This window comes from Grus americana, chromosome 3, assembly GCF_028858705.1.
Source record: "Grus americana isolate bGruAme1 chromosome 3, bGruAme1.mat, whole genome shotgun sequence".
Taxonomy (NCBI): Eukaryota; Metazoa; Chordata; class Aves; order Gruiformes; family Gruidae; genus Grus; species Grus americana.
The window spans coordinates 7,809,541-7,827,081 of NC_072854.1; the positions used below are offsets into that span (position 1 = coordinate 7,809,541).

A 17,541-nucleotide genomic window follows, 5' to 3' on the forward strand; every position below is an offset into this window, starting at 1 on the left:
ATAAAGAAGGGGGGAAAAAAAGGAATTCAAGCATAACTTGCATAATTTTAGGCTATGTCAGAAGGGAATCACAGTGACTAGTAAAATAAAAGGAGCACAGGATGTATGTTATTAAGCCAGTGAAATTAAGTCCAGCTGGGAAACTCCATAAGAGTATCTTACAGGTAGTGTGGCAGGTACCACTGAGGATGAGATATGGGTTTCACCTGTTGTTTTCTCTGTCCTTAGTACAGTGACTGGTGATAAGAAGCAAACTCAGATTTAATTAGCAAGCTCTCTGTGTATATTCAAGTTAAGGTAGCACCTGCATATTCAAATTATGGTAACTGCAGATGTTCTCAGCATTCCACTGCACCGGCTTCTGTGGAAACGACCCCCAATTCAAAGATCCTCAAAGAGAGGAGAGCATGGAGTGGTGGTCTTCCTATTGTGAATGGTCAGTGGAGGAGGAGGAGGACACTGAAATACCGTGGTCATGAGGGAAATCAGAGGGACAGATCTGGCTTTTTTTCGTAACCACAGAAAACCTCTGAGAATGCTTTCCAAACTGCAGGTACAAAAATGTACTTGCTCCAGAGAAAACCAGCTGCTGCTGGTGTGGAAAGGGACAGACTGCTCTGTGCTCCTCAGGGTAAGAACAAACTCTGGCCAAGGACAGTGAAGAAAAACTCCTTGTTTTTAGCAACACTGCAGTTCTGCAATGCTGCAAATGGCCTGGGGTTCATTCAGAGAGACTCATCCCCAGTAAACTGCTGGGAACTTGCATCAGGAAGATGAGGTCCAAGCAGCTTCAGCCAGGATTCTCACCAGTGGCTCTGCAGAAATCAGGTATCTTGGAGTGAACACCCCAATGCTGACCTTCCTTAGAGGTCAAGTTTATTCTCAGTGGGGAAAGAAAACCTTTCACTGTAACCAGATTAAGCTGATCAAGAGCTAACAAGAACTGGAGAAGCAACAGGAGTGGCCTCCTCCACTTTGCCTCCAGAGAAAAATCTGGCTTTTATTACAAAATTCCAGCCTCGAGCTTCCTCCCACAGGATAGACCAAGGAGGCCCAGACTTGTATGAATTAACCAAAAATAACACTTCCAGGGAGGGAGAGGATGACTGAGGGGATTGCTGATGGGATACTGAGGCCTCCCACCTCCTTCTCACCAGTTCGACTCCAGAAGAGGTCAGGAGTAAGAGGGAAAAGCCTCCGGTTTCGAGCTTTTCAGTGCCCTGGGCCAATTTACTGGGAAGCAAGCGGCTCTGCCACAACCACCAACACGTCAGGCAGTCCCAAGCAGTGGACAGAAAAACAAAAACTGTCCTTCCATCCTCAGCGTTAACCCATTTTAAACAGCTGTGAGTCACACGGTGGCAAGGCTCAGACTGATGGCGAGCTTCAGTCTCCAGCAGCAAAGATGTTTAAAAATAGCCAAAGCAAACAGGATAGTGTTTGGAGAGGGAAGGAGGCATGCACCTTTTCAGCTGTGTTTGGATAGCGGTGGGGATATCGTCAGGTCGATCCTGACCATCTCCGCTACACATCCTCCTTGCTATGGCAATGTCCCATAGCAGGGATCAACAGCTCCCCAGAGCAAGGAGGTAAGGACTGTCTTCAGGTAGTGGCACCGCAATAGAAGGAGGACAACAAGAGATTTGTGCAGGCGAGCTGAAGACTCACTAGAGCATGTAAATGTTACCTTAATTTGTGCATCAGCACTTAAATGCCACAAGAACCGGAGCTGGAGCTACACAAGAGCAAAGCGGATGAACACAGTGCGTCTGATTCAGCCTGGGGAGACAGCCAGGACTGAGCTGGGAAGCACCCACAAGTGTTAGCGGGCCAAAGCTACCCCAAATGCTCCTGCTATTCTCTGGGTGAACCCCAGCAAAACCTGAAGCAGATGGCTGGCAACACGCTGCTGGGCAGCAGCAGAGCATCCATGGAGCAACCTCAGGCAGGACATGGAGCACCACACCAAGCTCAAGTACTGAACCAGGGAAAAGCAGCTCAGAGAAAAGGACTACCAGAGCCATAAGAAGCCACCAGTGATGAGAGATCTCTCCTGGACATCTCAGTCACCACCGTGGGCCTGCGGAGCAGCAAAGGGTCTGACTCGGGGACTAGAAGTAGCAAGGACTTGTGCCTCTAAGCTGTTACAAAGCGAGGCTTGTTCGCCCTGCCCTTGTGCAAGATGAAGAAAGGGGGAAGGGAAGCACGTGCTCACTCCACCTTCTTGCAGAGAGTCTTCACAATCTGAGGCCTCTTACAATACCTGTTCCCCCACTGCAGTGAAGGGGCCACAAAGAGAGGCTTTACTCAAGGTAGTACTTTGGTGAGGTAATTTAAGACAACAGGATTAAACTGAAACAGACAATTTATGTTGTGCAACAGGAAATATTTCCAAACTTTAAAGTCTGTTGCGCTCCAGAGCACTTTTCCAAGGTAAGCAGCAGAACTGGAATCTCCATCCCTTGATTCATCTGTCAAGGGTCCATGAGCACTGAAAGTGTGGTGTGGAGAACACACTTGTGCATGGAGAGAGACAGGACGGGCACCCTGGTCTTCAGCATTTGGTTTTACATAGAACAAAATTCCACTAACAAAACAAAAAAGCTGAGATGTGGAGCAAACAAGAAAGCAAAAAAAGCCAGAAAGGTCTCGGTGGTACTCAAGACCCTTCAGTTCCCATCATGATCTCACCCTCAGTGGGTTTCTCTTGTCTTGCTTTCTCTTTTGCAAATCGTGGAAAAAACCAGATACGAGGAGACTGATTCTTATCTGCCCTCAACTGCTGTAAATAAGGAAGAACTCCACTGAAATCAGTGATGTCAGCTTAAAATGAAGGGGCTTCAAATTTAGATCCAAAATAAGTAAGACTGAAATTATGTTCATCTTCCACTATAGCACCCACAGGCAAAGTTTTAGGATAGTTTAGAAACAGGCTACCCAAAACTGCATTTGAGACAGAGGCTCATCCCTCAACACCTATATATAAGGATGGATTTCTAAAGGACTTCAGGTCCTATCCACCCTTCAAGCACCCAAAAGCAGCACCTCAAGTGCAGTTAGCCCCCCCAGTTACCTTGCACAAGCAATGATTCAATTCACCTCAGAGATGAGTTGCCTGTTGGACCCCTGCAAAAATGTCAGTCACCCCATTTCCTTTCATATGAAGAAATACAGAGCACAGTTCCAGGTGAATACCATTTCTTCAGCTCCTTAGAGGTGCTGGGAGTGACTCCTGCTACAGCTTCTCTCCTCCCTCTGTTACATGAGCTCATTAGCTTCTTGGCTATGTCTCTGCTAGTAAACCATGCCAGAGCCCATTCTTCAGTCCTGAAGCCAACTGGCACAGCCTGATGCCTACATATTATTAAACTCTCTTACACTCTGAAACAAGGTAGCCACGTCCAAACTGACTTTCTGGAGTGTCCTGGCCCATCCTAACTCCCAGCAACACCCAGAAGTTGTCTCAGACCAACTCATGTGTACCACTAGTGTAGTAGCACAGACCATCAAGACCAGCTCACTAGTACAGATATAAGCCAGTTGTGAGGAATAATGAAAGTGAAAAATACTTTTTGAAAAATCACTAAGGAGTAACACAGTACTCAGAAAGAGTCTGGGAGATGGGAAGACCCAAAAAAGTATTTGCTACTCAATTCAATTTTAAAAAAAAAAAAAAAAAAAGTGGCTTTTGTATAGGAACTGTGAAAAAAAATTGAGCTTTTACCTAGAAACTGACTCCAGGCAAAGCTGTCAGCAATGTCTCCTGGGTCTCCCATTGCTTATGGCTGTAAAGCAAGGGATGCCAAGGCTGGACAGGGGGCTTGAACTTTCCCCGGCCATGGGAGGTGATGTGCCTCAGCTGAAGGCTGGGGTGAAGGACTGATGTGCTCAGGGTGTGCCCAAAGCCCCCTTCATAGAATCATAGAATAATTGAATCGTTGAATCATTGAATGGTTTGGGTTGGAAGGGACCTCAACGACCATCTAGTTCCAGCCCCCTGCCATGGGCAGGGACACCCTCCACTAGACCAGGGTGCCCAAAGCCCCATCCAACCTGGACTGGGGAGGGGGAGGCAGAGAGGACTCTACTGCAAAACTAACATAAAACAAGGGAGAGTTGAGGGAGCAACATAAGTCAAGCAATGACTTGGAGGTAAACACACTGTACACAACGCCTTAGGGTCATTTTTCCCAGGGCCAACTCCAAGGCTTTTTTCCCCCCACTTACAATTAGCTGGTAAATACTGTACATATAATTGACCTTTCTAAATGCTGCTGAGTAGCTGGAGGTGTTGGGAACTAATCCTGCCTGTGAAGACCCTGGGGTTGTGCAGCGCTGACTATCTGCTGGTGTTTAATGCTCTGCAAGCGCTTTTTTCCCTCGCTTACTGACACGTTCAAATTTACTGCCCTGTGTCAGTGAGTTCAAGAAAGCCTTTTAACTCTGAAAGCTCCGGGAACCGGCTCCAGCACATGCTTCAGGATTTATCCGTCAGTTTGTTACGCCTTGTTTGTCCAAGAAACAGTCAAGACCGAACGAGTCAGGAGTGACAGAAATAGTACATGAAGTCACAGTTGTTCCACTTTAAAGCACAAGCATTTCTGTCATTTTCCTACCAAATAAATAAATATATGTGCATTTAGCAAGCAAATAAGGAAATGGCAGAGGAAAGGCACCGCAGGCAGGTTTTTACAGATGCCAGCTGATTTGTGCCCGCTCCTCCAAGCGACAGTAATACAGATTCCCGCAAGTATCAGTTCTTTTTGGTCAGAAAAGCAATCGCCGGGACCATACACACCCACAAACCCCGTGAACGCTACTGCAAGCAAGCCCTAGGAAAAACCTGTAAACACTAGACTGAAGCTGAAAGACAAACACATAAGTGAAAATGCTGAGCACCCCCTGCTCTTCCCCTCACCTGCATTCACTGCCTTCCCGGCTTCTGTACAGCCCCACGCTGGTTTCTCCCTCCCTTAAATAGCTCTTTTTTTTCCATCAAGTCACATCAAGCCACCAGCGTCTGCGAAACAGCATCAATGCCAGCCCTCGCAGATGCTCTCCTCTCCGCTCCCCGGCCACGGTCCCTTCCCCATCCCTCCCACACGTTGCAGGACCGCGCTGCAGCCCATCGCCCACCCGTCACCCGAACACGCAGCACCGGCATCCCGCAGCCACCTCGCTCCTGACCACCTGCATGGACAGGACCACGGCCATCAGCGGCGAAGTTTGCAAGAGAGAAGGACGTGTTTGCTCTCACCACCTTAGGTTCGCAGCAGCCTTGGGAAGTACAGCTGAGCTGCTTGGAGAGAAGAAAGTTGTTTTACCGTTTGGTTCTTCAGCGTTGCCGGCAGCGGGCTGGGAGCCGAGCCCGTGGGGACGGCGAGAGCAGGAATGCAGCGTGACAGGCGAGAGCGTGAGGTATGCCCCTGCCTTCTCACGTCCTCCCCAAAAGTCACCAGTCGGGAGGGCGGACGCCTTGTGCGTCTGCGGGAGGAGAGCGGAGCGCGGGAGCGAGTGTCGAGGAGGGCAGCAACAGGAAATGACACAGAAACTTCACCAGGCTCCAATCCAAACTTGGCCCCTGACATGAAAGAAAGGGGAGGCAATTTGCAGGGGGGGGGGAGAAGAGAAATTTTTCCCCCTCATTAACCAGCCTAAAATCTGCTGACTGGAAAAAAAAACAGCGCTGTGACAAGTTTTATTAAAGCAAGGAATGAAGGGGGGGGGGGGGGGCTGTGAAGGGGGGGATTCCCGTCAGAGTTTATTTATTTGACCAGGAGTGGTGTGATGATGTTAGACACTGAGAGCAAAATGCCATTTTCAGCAGCTTTCTGGCTTTTCTAAACTCCTCAAATGCTCCAGCTTGTGCCTGAGGGCAGCAGGCAGGAAGCAACATCCCCCTTGCACCCAGTGGGTCAGCAGCTGCTGCGAGAGCCCGGCGCATTCTGCCTGGGGTTGCAGGCAGTCACCCCAAAATGCAGCACTGCCTGCAGCTCCCAGTGCGAGGAGACGGGCCAGGGCTGCTGGGGTCCTGTGCCCAGCCTGGTGAGGAGCACACGGCTCCACACGCCTCGGGGACAAGGCAGGCGGCAGCCCAAGCACCGGTGAGGCATGACAATGGCATGATCCACAAAAGTAAAAAAATCACACTGGGCATGTGGTCAAACCTTTGCCTTGATGGATGCAAGATACTGCCTTAATTGAACAAAGCTGGATGGATATCTTCCAGCAAGGCAAATCCTCTGAACGCCTCTCTACACGCTGGGTACAAGGGGACAATGGCTATTGAACTGGGTGGCAGCTTTTAAAGCATCCTTTAGACCTAACAACCTGGTACGCATGTGTCCTTGCAAGCAGCCCAGACCTAGCTTGACTTTAGGCTCTCTGCAAATCCCACCTGTCTCGGCAGCAGGCAGTGCCATAAACCCTTTGGTAGGAGCCCATGGGACTTTCTAAGGGATCCTCTTGTCTTCCCAACTTGGGACCCACACCACCGCTGTAGGGTGGATGAGATGTCCACACAACAGGTCACTATAGACTGAGGAGCAGGTCAAATGGGAACTTTTCACTTGGAAGTAGGTGAATCACCCCTCATCCTGCTCAAAGGTGTCCCACCACATACAATAAGCTCTAGGGACAGTTGGGACACAGGTCTAAGCTCAGATTCAACTCTTTCCTGGAAAGAAAATACAAACATAGTCATTCTGGCCACAAATTTGAAAGTCGTGGGCCATTTTTTTTTCCCTAAAAGTGAGCTTTCTCAGCCTAAAGATGGCCTGATACCTCTCCACTCCCCAATCAGTTTAATAGGAATATAATATTCCTATTAAAATAAGACTTTTTAAATATTCCTATTTAATAGGGATATCTTAAGGCCAGAAGAAATCACTTGTTTGATCATTTCAATCACCTGGTCTGATCGTCTGCATAGCCGAAGCCACAGAGCGGTGTCCCAAACCAACACCAGAACTGCTACAAATCATAGCACATCTTTCTAGGGGACGTGCTTGAAAGTGTTCAAGGCCAGGTTGGATGGGATTTTGGGCAACCTGAACTAGTGGAGGGTGTCCCTGCCCATGGCAGGGGGGTTGGAACTAGATGGTCTTTGAGGTCCCTTCCAACCCAAACCATTCTATGATTCTATTCCACCCTGAATCAGAGACTTTCAGTGAAGGACAATCTATCCCAGATAAGTTATTTCAGTGGCTATCACCCTGTCAAGAAGAAAGGCTGCCTTTTTCATCTGTATTTGTCTGGCCTCACTCTACACCCTCAACCCCAGCCATCACTCATCAATCAACTCCAGGAAGCTACAGATCAGGCATGGACAGAGAAGGGCTGCAGCCCACCAAGGTACAGCCCAGCCTCGGTTTACCCTCAGCAAAGCAGGAATATTTCAAGCCCAGGCATAGCTGGGGTTCCCCCAATACTTTGGTTGAAACCACCCATGCCATGCAGCTCCAAGTGGAAACTGGAGCCTGTTGTTCCCTTGCCACGTAGGCTTGACCTTACAAAACCACAGACAGGTTATCTCATAACCTTGTGCTGAATAAATAAAATTAGCTGAGCTTTTTTAGTCTCTCATGGTAAGGCAGATTTTATGGACAGACCACAAATCGTGCCTGCCACTCTTTCAAGATCCATTTCCATTGCATTAAAGTCCTTTTTGAAATGTACCTACCAGAACTGGATGTGGTATTACAGTAATGATCTCACCTATGCTGTATATTTTTAACACTTAGACTGGTATCCAGTTGCTCCACCAGAAGCATCTCCCTCTTTGCTGTGCCTTTGTGAATGTGGTAGCGTGTTAACAAGCTGAATTAGGGATTTATTGTTATAGTATCATTTTACTCCAAACTTCAACCTTAAATACAAAACACTTTAAGATTTGGCATTTATACAGTGTTCAACATATGCTTTGATCCAAACAAGGGCTTTGACCTGCCTAACCTTTGGTGTATTTTTTTCACTCTTGTGAATGACTTAAGCACAATCTTAAGGTATCGGTTGTCACTCCCTTAACAAGAGGTTATTTTCAATTAATCAAAGAAATATAAACAGAGCTTTGTATTGAGTTCAAATAAGCTCAGAATAGTTATGCCTTTAAAACAGATGTCTAAGACTGTGTCTCCTTTCAGATCAGAGCTGGTGTACTGTCAAAAAGAGGTCTTGCAGATCTGTTTGCTCAACTAGCTCAAAAAGCTACTATCAGCTCCAAACCCTGACATACTCCAGTCTGGCCCACTGAAGTCAGTGAGCGGGGCAGCCCATGATGCAGATTACAACATCCAGGCCAAAATCAGATTTGCAAGGTCTTTAGATTAGAGAGAACCATGGAAGGGAATTAGCACCACATTATTTCAAAGTAAGGATAGCCCTGTATCAAGCCCACCATACTATACCTGTTTCCCCATGGTTCTGATCCTGACAAGTAAAATAATAAAAACAGAAGATTAAGAGAGTGCAAGAGACTGTTGGTACACCTTGTGATGAACTAAACAGGGCCAGGGCTGGTCTTTGGCCCTGGGGCCAGCAGTCACAGTCCAGCCACATGCACGTTGGAAGCCAAACACCCTTAACTTCCAAAAGAGAACAGCCCTATGCAGATCGCTTGTTGGGAACAAGCTCTGGCCAATCCTGATGTTCAAGCTATGCCAGAGAGCCGCCTCTGGACTGGGATGAACAGGGACCACGATAAAATTTAACACCATGGATAGAAGCTTTCCAGTGGCAGGGCCCTGGTGCTATTTAATTAACTTAACTAAAATATAGCTAGTGTCAGAATGTCAAATTATCCAAAAGCCTCACAAGACTTTTTCTTCATCTCAAAACCTTGGATAAATGCAAGCTTGCCCCTGTGAGTCTCAGACTTTTCTACACAGCTTTAACATCCTTATTTCTTGCACTTCAGACACAGATTTGTGTCCACAAGCTGTCCAAGGCAAGAAGCACATCTGCCCCTAGAGCTTTGCCCTTGCAGTTCAAAGCCCAAGAGCAGCTCCCTAAATCCATGGTGGAGGGGGATGTATCTCCACCCGGCTTAGCCATCTCAAAGGTAGATCTGAACCAAATACCTGTGCTGTCTCTCTGTAGTTAATAAAGAGAGACTGGAACTTGTGGAGCATAATTTGTCTTATCCAAACATAGTTTAAGACAGGTGAGATGGATCACCTCTGGAGCTGCCCCTTCTGCTCCAGGGATTATAGAGGGAGCCTAGCTAATTCCTTCAATCTCTGCACCTAATTTTTCAGTGTCTAACATGGGGGCCAAAAGCAAGATACGTGTTTGCCTGGCATGGCATAACACAGCACAGATTATTTCATATCTATAAAATAAATATAACAGTTTCATCATTCCTTTTGATGCCAGAAACAAGTAATCTTGTATAGCCTCTCAATGAGGTAGACTCTGATTAGGCTACTAGGTTTCATGCAGATACGGCTGGAGCCCAATAAGCTGTGTGGCACTAAAGTATCTTCTCAGCAGGGCATCCACTCTGGATTACAAGGTGTCAAGAGAGGGTAGAAGCCACCGTGTCATTCATTAGCTCACTATCCTGAGAGTAATAAATGATTTTTCAATGTGAATTAATCTGAGGTAGCTTTCTGTACTTGGTTTTGTTGTACATGTATGTATATAATTAAATATCTCTTTACTAGGTGCCATTTTCTCCCTCTAAAAATACTTAGTATAATCAGTCAGCTTTTTTGAAAGTTTGTTCTGATAAACTAACCTCACTCACAAATAGCACCTGCAGCAACACCTGGAAAAGGTATGGGCAACACATTTGAGGATAGTCACTTTGCAACTAGCTTCTTTGACAATGAACATCAAATTTTCATTTTTACCTAAAAATAAGACTAGCAGCAGGGAAAAGGTGTGTCTCAAAAGGACAGGTTTTGCCTGTTTATTTGTGAGGATGTGCAGCATGCAATCCCTTTCTGATAGTCATTCACCTGTGAGGTGTTTAGGTCTACAAGGTTTAGCTGTTCTATCCAGACAAGCAACTAATGAGATTCTAGAGAGAAAGAACACACTTTTGCATTTGGGTGCAATACAGATACAAAGGCAATTAATAAGGGCTTTGTTTTATTTGTTTGTCTTGCCTTTTTTTTTTTTTTTTTAATGAGAACTGTCCAGAGCTCAGTTTGAAATCCAATGGCATCATGGTCCACAGTGGAAAACCAGTGGGACCTGTGGATTAATGACCCACACTACCCTGGATGGGGCTTGAAGAGAGGAACCAAACTTTTTTATCCTATTGGTAGATCTATAACTAAAACCACAACACTAACCATGTGCCAAAACATTTTTATTAGCTATACTCTCACCTTGTTTTATCATTCAAGGGAAACTACTTCTATTTGAAAGAGTATCTTAAACCACTTACAGCAGCAGAATTAAGGTCTGGTGAATTCAAACAGAAGGAACAGTCTTAAATACAATTTTTTTGTTCAATAACTTTCATTTCATGCTCGAATATCTGAATCCCACAAGCAAAACTATAATGCCACAGAGATGAAGACTTTCCTGGCTTTTGCAATTTCACAGAAATCACTGCGGTTTTTGTATGTTAACTTTAGATTACCTGCTATTTTATAAAAAATATTCCTATACATTTCCAGGCATGCCTGCTCCTTCCCATATTATTTTTGGTATTTATGAAGCCAGTTACACAGACTTCACAGGCAAATGACCTTTAAAAATGAATGAAGATCTGTGACATTTACATCCTATGTATTTTACAGCAGGAGAAAAATCCTGGTGAAGAGAAGGAAGCTGGTTTCAGCTTCTCCCCTCCCCCTGCTCCCCCCCCCCCCAACCAAATAAGAATTGCTTTTCTCAAGTCCATCCCTCTCCAGAAAAATCTGACCTACAAATGGCTTTCTCATAACTTAGCAGACTAGTTTAGTCCTCAGATGGATTTATCATTAACCGCATAAGCACATGTTGTCCATTCTGTCCTACCTAATGAATGTGCTCTAAATAAAATATCTCTAAAAGCAGGTTTCACCATACTTATCCAAGTTGTTGCTGCAAGTCCTTGTAACTCCCAAACCCATTTATGTTAGAAACATTAATCACTTGATTATAATTCAAAGCATCAGCTCTCTACAGCTGAAACTCCCTAGCACTTGACTTTGGCTAGACCTCTAACCTCTACTTATCACTTTCAGGCGTACTCCACATTTTCTTCTTCAATCTGTCACTAATGTAGAAAAGACATGGGAAGTCACTTTTGAAAGGTATTTTTAACCTAGGAGTGTCTCATTAAAAGGAGAACTTAGTATGGAAGCTCTAAAACAAAACCTTTCCCACTTGACTTCGCATAGCAATCTGAAAATACCAGAGGCGTATTTCATCTCAACTCATGTCATTTAAAACCAAAGCAACGTAAAGAAAAAGGAAATTCTTTTAGAAAAGACACCATGAGTGTAATTCCTACCTATCCCACAAACATTTTATATGATCATAGATCTGTAGAGCTTTGTATCGTTCATCTTGAATGAAGGAAGCTGAATTAAGCCATCTATTAAATCTGACTTGCCTGTTCATTCATTAAGAGTGTACGTGGACAGTTTGGGTTGTTTTCTACTTATTTCAGCTGAAAATATAGAGATCATATTCCATCTTGACCAATGTTTTTAAAAGCCCAGAGAAACAAAAGATTAATTGTAGGAAATTATTTTTAAACATCATATGCTTTAGTCTGGAAATAGACAAAGATAAAACTCCCAGAAGGACAGCCACAACTAATGAAAGCCTGAGAGGAAATGATCACACATTCTCCCTTCTTCTGATGGATGTTCTTCTAACCTTATTCATCAGAAGTTTGTGATGTCGATAAATCACTGAATTATGATAACGGATGAAGGTGAGTTTGGACATAAAATGATCCGTGGTGAAGGACTACAATAAAGGAGGAAAAGGAGGGGGAGCCAAATACAGTTTTATAAACTGCATCCTCGGCTTGTGAGGACTTGTAGATAATAAATGTCATTCCTCTTCCACATTATCCAGGAGATTAAAAATGTTTCTCAATGTATAACTGCTGGGAAGCCTCTGTAGCACCTTCTCCAGTTACTCCAGGAGGTTTACATTACATCAATTGCTTTATTTTTCCATCAATGATGATTTCATTTACAAAGAGGAACTTAAAAGTACCTTTCTTCTTTTAAACTCCTTTGGAGGAAGTAGGCTGCAGTGGCAGAAAAGGAGAATCCAGGCAAAACACTGATGTTTTTGACCTTTCAAGGTTTGTCAAGATTCCGTTTTGAGATTCCAGAAAGTTTTCTAGTATGTCCTTATCCTGCCTGAATGATCCTACGTCACAGAGGTGTCAGCAAGGTCTCTACGCCTCCAATTAGTCTATATACAGAGTTGCTAGTTTCTACATTCAGCAAAACCACCCAGCTATCAATCTACATGTATCGCAGTTTGCAGTTTTCAAGAAAAGCACTTCAGAAGTAAATAAATGTATTTGAGGTACTATTACTGATGAATCAGTTCCATTCTCTGCCTTCTACTAGTGGATTTTATGCTGCAGAATACAGCCCTGGTCATCTGAAGCAAACCAAAGCCATGCTTATATACTGCAAATTCAAAACCAAAGGTCATTAAAATGAGATAGTTTGCCAATAAGGCAAAATTTGCCTTGAGCAATGAAAATCAGAGGCGTACCAGACACCTAAGAGAGAAAGGACAGAAGTGCACTGGATACCTTTGAGGATGCTTTCAAATGAGATACAAATTTAGGTGCTTCCCATGTAGGTTTTAATCAGTTTTGCCACAACACAGAGACATCTCCAAGCTGATGCCCTACCAAGCTGGCAATGCTACCTCATGCTGCAGCAGGACAGCACTTGGCAGGTAAATGGATCAGCTTGGTCCAGATGCAGCGAAGCTACACAAGGGACATCATTGCTTCTTGAACTGATAAGCCCTACCAACAGAGCACATTAGCTTGGATGCACTGTGGGTATTGTCTTACTCCATGTGGAGACAGCCCAAACGCCTCCACACCGTACTGCATTCTGCAGTAATATAAACTGGGGATTATAGTTTCACTATAGTCCTCAGAGCTTCCCTTGCTGGGACGATAGCTGAGGTGTCTCTGGCACCATCTACCCAAACACTTCCAATTCTAGGCTGCAGCAGCTAACAGGGAGATAGATCAGTTGGGGAACCAAAGGGACAGCCCCTGAAGTGATGAGATATTCCTGTAGAAAATAAGGACAATTTGACTGCTTTGTACTCCACGGAATAGTGAGGACGGCATTTCTGTTATTTCTGTTCTTGCCAAGGTTTTTGTATGTATGTTTAAAGGGAAGTACTGAAAACCAACATGAATGGACATTAAATTACAAAATTTTCCTCCAGGCTTTGTAAGCCATCATGAGCAAGAACAGGAGACAAGTACATGTTAACATAAAGCCTAAGCTGAGATGTGTAATTTTATCCATACAGAAACTGAAAGAGTGGAGAAGAGGGAAAATTAAGAACAAAAGAGAAGAAAAAAAGAGAAGAAAAAAAAAAAGCCCTATAAAAAAATTCTAGCATCTGACAAAAAGAAAGCAGAATACCTGGTGTCCAGTGTTACAATCTTAAGTCTGCTGTGAATGGATGCACGAATCTGTGGCATGGAAATGACTCAGAATTACTGTCCCAGAGAACCCACTCCACTGGCGCAGTCTAACTCATCTCAGGGGGATAAGTAAGACTTACAGATCTGACTGTTGCCATATGATTCTTGCCAGATGTCTGCCTATAGACAACTGATCGCTAGCAGACTATCTTAAGATAGTCTTCAGCTGAGACATACCACTTCCACCCCAAGAGTATTAATTCTTAAAATACAAAGAATTGAGTGCTTGCAATCAGCGTAGGAATAACCTTAAATTACACCTTCATGCTACAAAGCCTCTGCTCTTGAAATATGGAGGCAGCTCAAAGAAATCAATGGGTATCCAGGCTCTCTTTCCATTGCTCTTGAATGAAGTATGGTATAGATTTCTAGCTCTGGATTCAGGCCTGGGAGCACATCTGGAAGTGTCTATCCTTGCATACATTAGATTTGTGCTACAGTAAAGAAATCATGACTTCCACAAATATCATAGACAATGAAGAAAATTCCTGGCCTGAAACAAAATATTATTGTTCATTATGTTACATTAAGACTGAGTCTTTAAAAGCTGCTAATACCAAAGCCATGAAGTGTCAGCTGCAGAGCCTCAGACTGCCGTAGCAATGTTCCTGTGAAGTCAACTGTTTGAAAATCCACCCCTGAGCTAAGACATCAAAATCTTCACAAACCACAGGGTTGGTTTGCATGTAGGACAACAGCAAAAAATTACACATATCAACCAGGAGTCACCTCACTGCAATAATCAACCAGTATCCCTTACCTGCAGGGGGGAAGGAATCGCAAAACAAGAAAAGGAAGGGTCTTTGGTGACACATTACGAGACAAAAGAACAAACACAGCCCTTCTCAGCAAGCTCACCTGGCACAGTAGGTGTGGATAAAACACTGCTGGCTTCCAGCGCCAGCGTTGTGATGATTGTGAAGAAACCCCCTCCTGCCTGGCATCGCATTTGTTGAATTGAGTAGCTGGAAAGACCTTTAAAATTGGAGGTGGAGCTACCTCTGGTCACAGGAACAGCTACATCTCCAGCAGCAGCACGGCTGCTAGGAAGCATTACATAAATGAGTTCATGTCGGGTCACAGTCAGAAGATGGTCAGAGGCAAAAACACTCCAGTAGGCATTATTTTTTCACAGCACAGCCAAAAGCAGGCAATTTTTTAAAAACACCATTTGTTAATAGCAGGATGGCTTTGCAGTCAGTTTGCACCACTGACCCCAACATCACCTTTGCTGCACTAAGTTGGTGAAAGTGACATACATTTTCAATGAACGGTCATTTAAATTAAGGCACATAACTCACTGGAAGACCTTCTGTGGAAACCAAGAGGAAACTTGAGGCCAAAATTCTTTTCCCAGATCCAAATCCACTCAGTAGCTACTTATCCACAAACATGTCCCATGTGTTGGAGGAGAAAACATGAGATCAAGGATCTTGTTCTTAAAAATTAAAAAGATAATAATACATAGAGGAGTCATGAAAGCCTTCATCCCACTTGCGTAGCTCTGATGATGCTTTCTCATTTCTAACAGTGATTACAGAGAAAGAAACAGAGTCCCACGAAAGTGCAGACTTTGTGACTCGGGCTCAGCAAGGAAAGTGTTTGTTCTGTCGGGAGCCCACAAGGCAGGAGCAGGAGTTCCCAAACCATTCAGGGCATCCCAAGCCCACATCTGGAAATGCTCATGGTCCTGGAATTGCACAGGAAAACTATACTGCAGCACCAGGAAGGGCTTCACAAATAGGAAACTTTGGGAACTGCTGCTCTTAAGGCTTTTAGTTAGATGCCGGTAGTCATGTCTCGTTAAGGGTTAATTGACTGTCTTCAAAGTCTCAGCGTTGCATTTGTACCTTTAGGAAGGTGATGAATTTGAGTAAGAGGCTTAACATGCAAGCAAGTTGCCAGAAAAAAATTGGACAAATAAAACCAATCTGGCCTCCCTGAAGCTTGGAAGTTCTGTCCCAACTTGTTATCAGATGGCAAACCCTTCTCAGTAACTACAGCGTGCATCAAAACTGGTCATTGCAAACAAGCATGGTCATGCTCTGTGAGAAATATAATTTATCTCCCTATTTATAACACAGTTCTTTCTGGGTTTTAGCCATTGACCATTGGCCCATCTGTATACCCAGAACTCAGCCTTGCCAGCATGTTCTGGACTCTGAGCTAAGATTCCTGAATCACATATCCCTTCTTCCTGACTTGTGCCACGGTAATACTTCAATCCGAAATCCCCAGTGCCTCAGAGAAGGAGTGTTTCTTTCCAACATGCAGTAGTACAGCTGACAATGAATGCCAATGCTAAGTTCCCATATGCTGCTATTTTTTAATAATGCATTTCAGGATGGGCTGGCTAGATAAATACAACGATGGGACGGATATGGACAAGGACATACCATGATACAAGAAACTCAGCCAGCTGAGGACAAACTTCTCCTCTACCATCTAGTCCAGCTTCCCAAAGAATTCTGAAGTGACTCCTGTGCCCTGATCCTCATCTTTGTCATCTGAACCCAGGACATCTCTAAGACATACTAAAGGTCCAGAAGAAGACAATGGTATGCAACTGTGATCCTCTGGCTCAGTGGAAAGGGAAAAAAGAGTCTCTCAAAAATGGTGGAGTGAATTCCTTTAGGAACCACGGACTACTTCAAATCTCATCCTCTTTCACTACAAGTACATGGTGCAATTCTTTAGCATCTTCTATATGAAATAAAATACATAAGAGGATACATATTTCATAAAAATCAAACCACTTTTAAATGCTTTCAAAATAATATGCTGCACTTCAAACCCTCCTCCCCAGAGGGGAGGCTGTGAAAACACTAGTTGAAAGATGTATAATCATTTTGCTTAATGCACTTCTGAAAGATGTTCAAATGCTTGTCTGATGAGTGCAGGAATAGAACAGAAAATGAAATAGTTCAGTTCAGGCCAGGTCAGGTGATCATCCCCAAGATTCTTCCTATCCATTTTCTGAAGATGCACAAAACCCAAGAGATTCTGTATGCAGACTGCTACTCGGAAGGGAGTATGATGCCATAATAAACAACAGTCACATTTAGAATAATATTAAAAATTTAAAGCCCTTAGTGAAATCCAGTAGCTGCTTGTATGTATGCCCCCAGCTCACTGCGACACAATGTTTTCTGTAACTCCTGGAAGATTTTAGAAGGTGGTAAATAAGTTGATGCTCTCTATACACCACATACATTAAAAAGGGATAAACGGGCCTGTTATCATAGGCTTGTCTGCTGCATGTCATAGAATCACAGAACGGTTTGGGTTGGAAGGGACCTTAAAGATCAGCTAGTTCCAACTCCCCTGCCATGGGCAGGGACACCCTCCACTAGAGTAAATTGCTCCAGTTCCAGGCAAAACCACAGATTAGCTATGGTGGGATGCAATAAATAAATAAATAATCTCCATCAACAATGTGTAATGGAGAAGGAATCTTGTTAATTTAATCCAGTCTCACATTTTGATGACCTTATAAATGAGCTTGATAAAAGTAATACGGTTGATGTAATGGGCTTCTGGAAAGCACCTGACTTGAATTATTGAGTAATAAACTTGACTGGTTTAAAATCAACATAGCACAGTGTAGATGAATTGGAGACTAACTGATACCTTTCCAAATGAACGAGTAAACTGCAACTGCTCACTCAGTGAGTGATCCTGCCTCACTAGTTAATATTTTTACTGTTGACATGGAAGGAAAAGCTACATTATTACTTAGTAAGATTGTGAAATTTTGGGAAGCGGTATGGAATAGAGAGGACAATAAAGGAAAGCAATCCAGAGAACAATCCAGTAAACCACACGTGAGCCAACAGTATGAATTTCAGTACAGACATATGCAAAGTTCCGATTGTAAGATTAAACAGTGGAGA

General features: G+C 44.0%; 1 protein-coding gene across 2 annotated transcripts in view; it reads right to left on the minus strand.

Moving 5' to 3' along the window:
- Positions 1–17,541, minus strand: part of EVA1A (eva-1 homolog A, regulator of programmed cell death) — a 216,022-nt gene that overhangs the window by 62,834 nt on the left and 135,647 nt on the right. The window contains exon 1 of one of the 2 annotated variants that reach the window (XM_054822434.1): positions 5,325–5,500. The exons of the other annotated variant lie outside the window; for it this stretch is intronic. The gene's annotated coding sequence lies outside the window, so the exon portion shown is untranslated. Of the gene's footprint in view, positions 1–5,324; positions 5,501–17,541 lie in introns of those variants that run through there. 2 annotated transcript variants of the gene reach the window in all.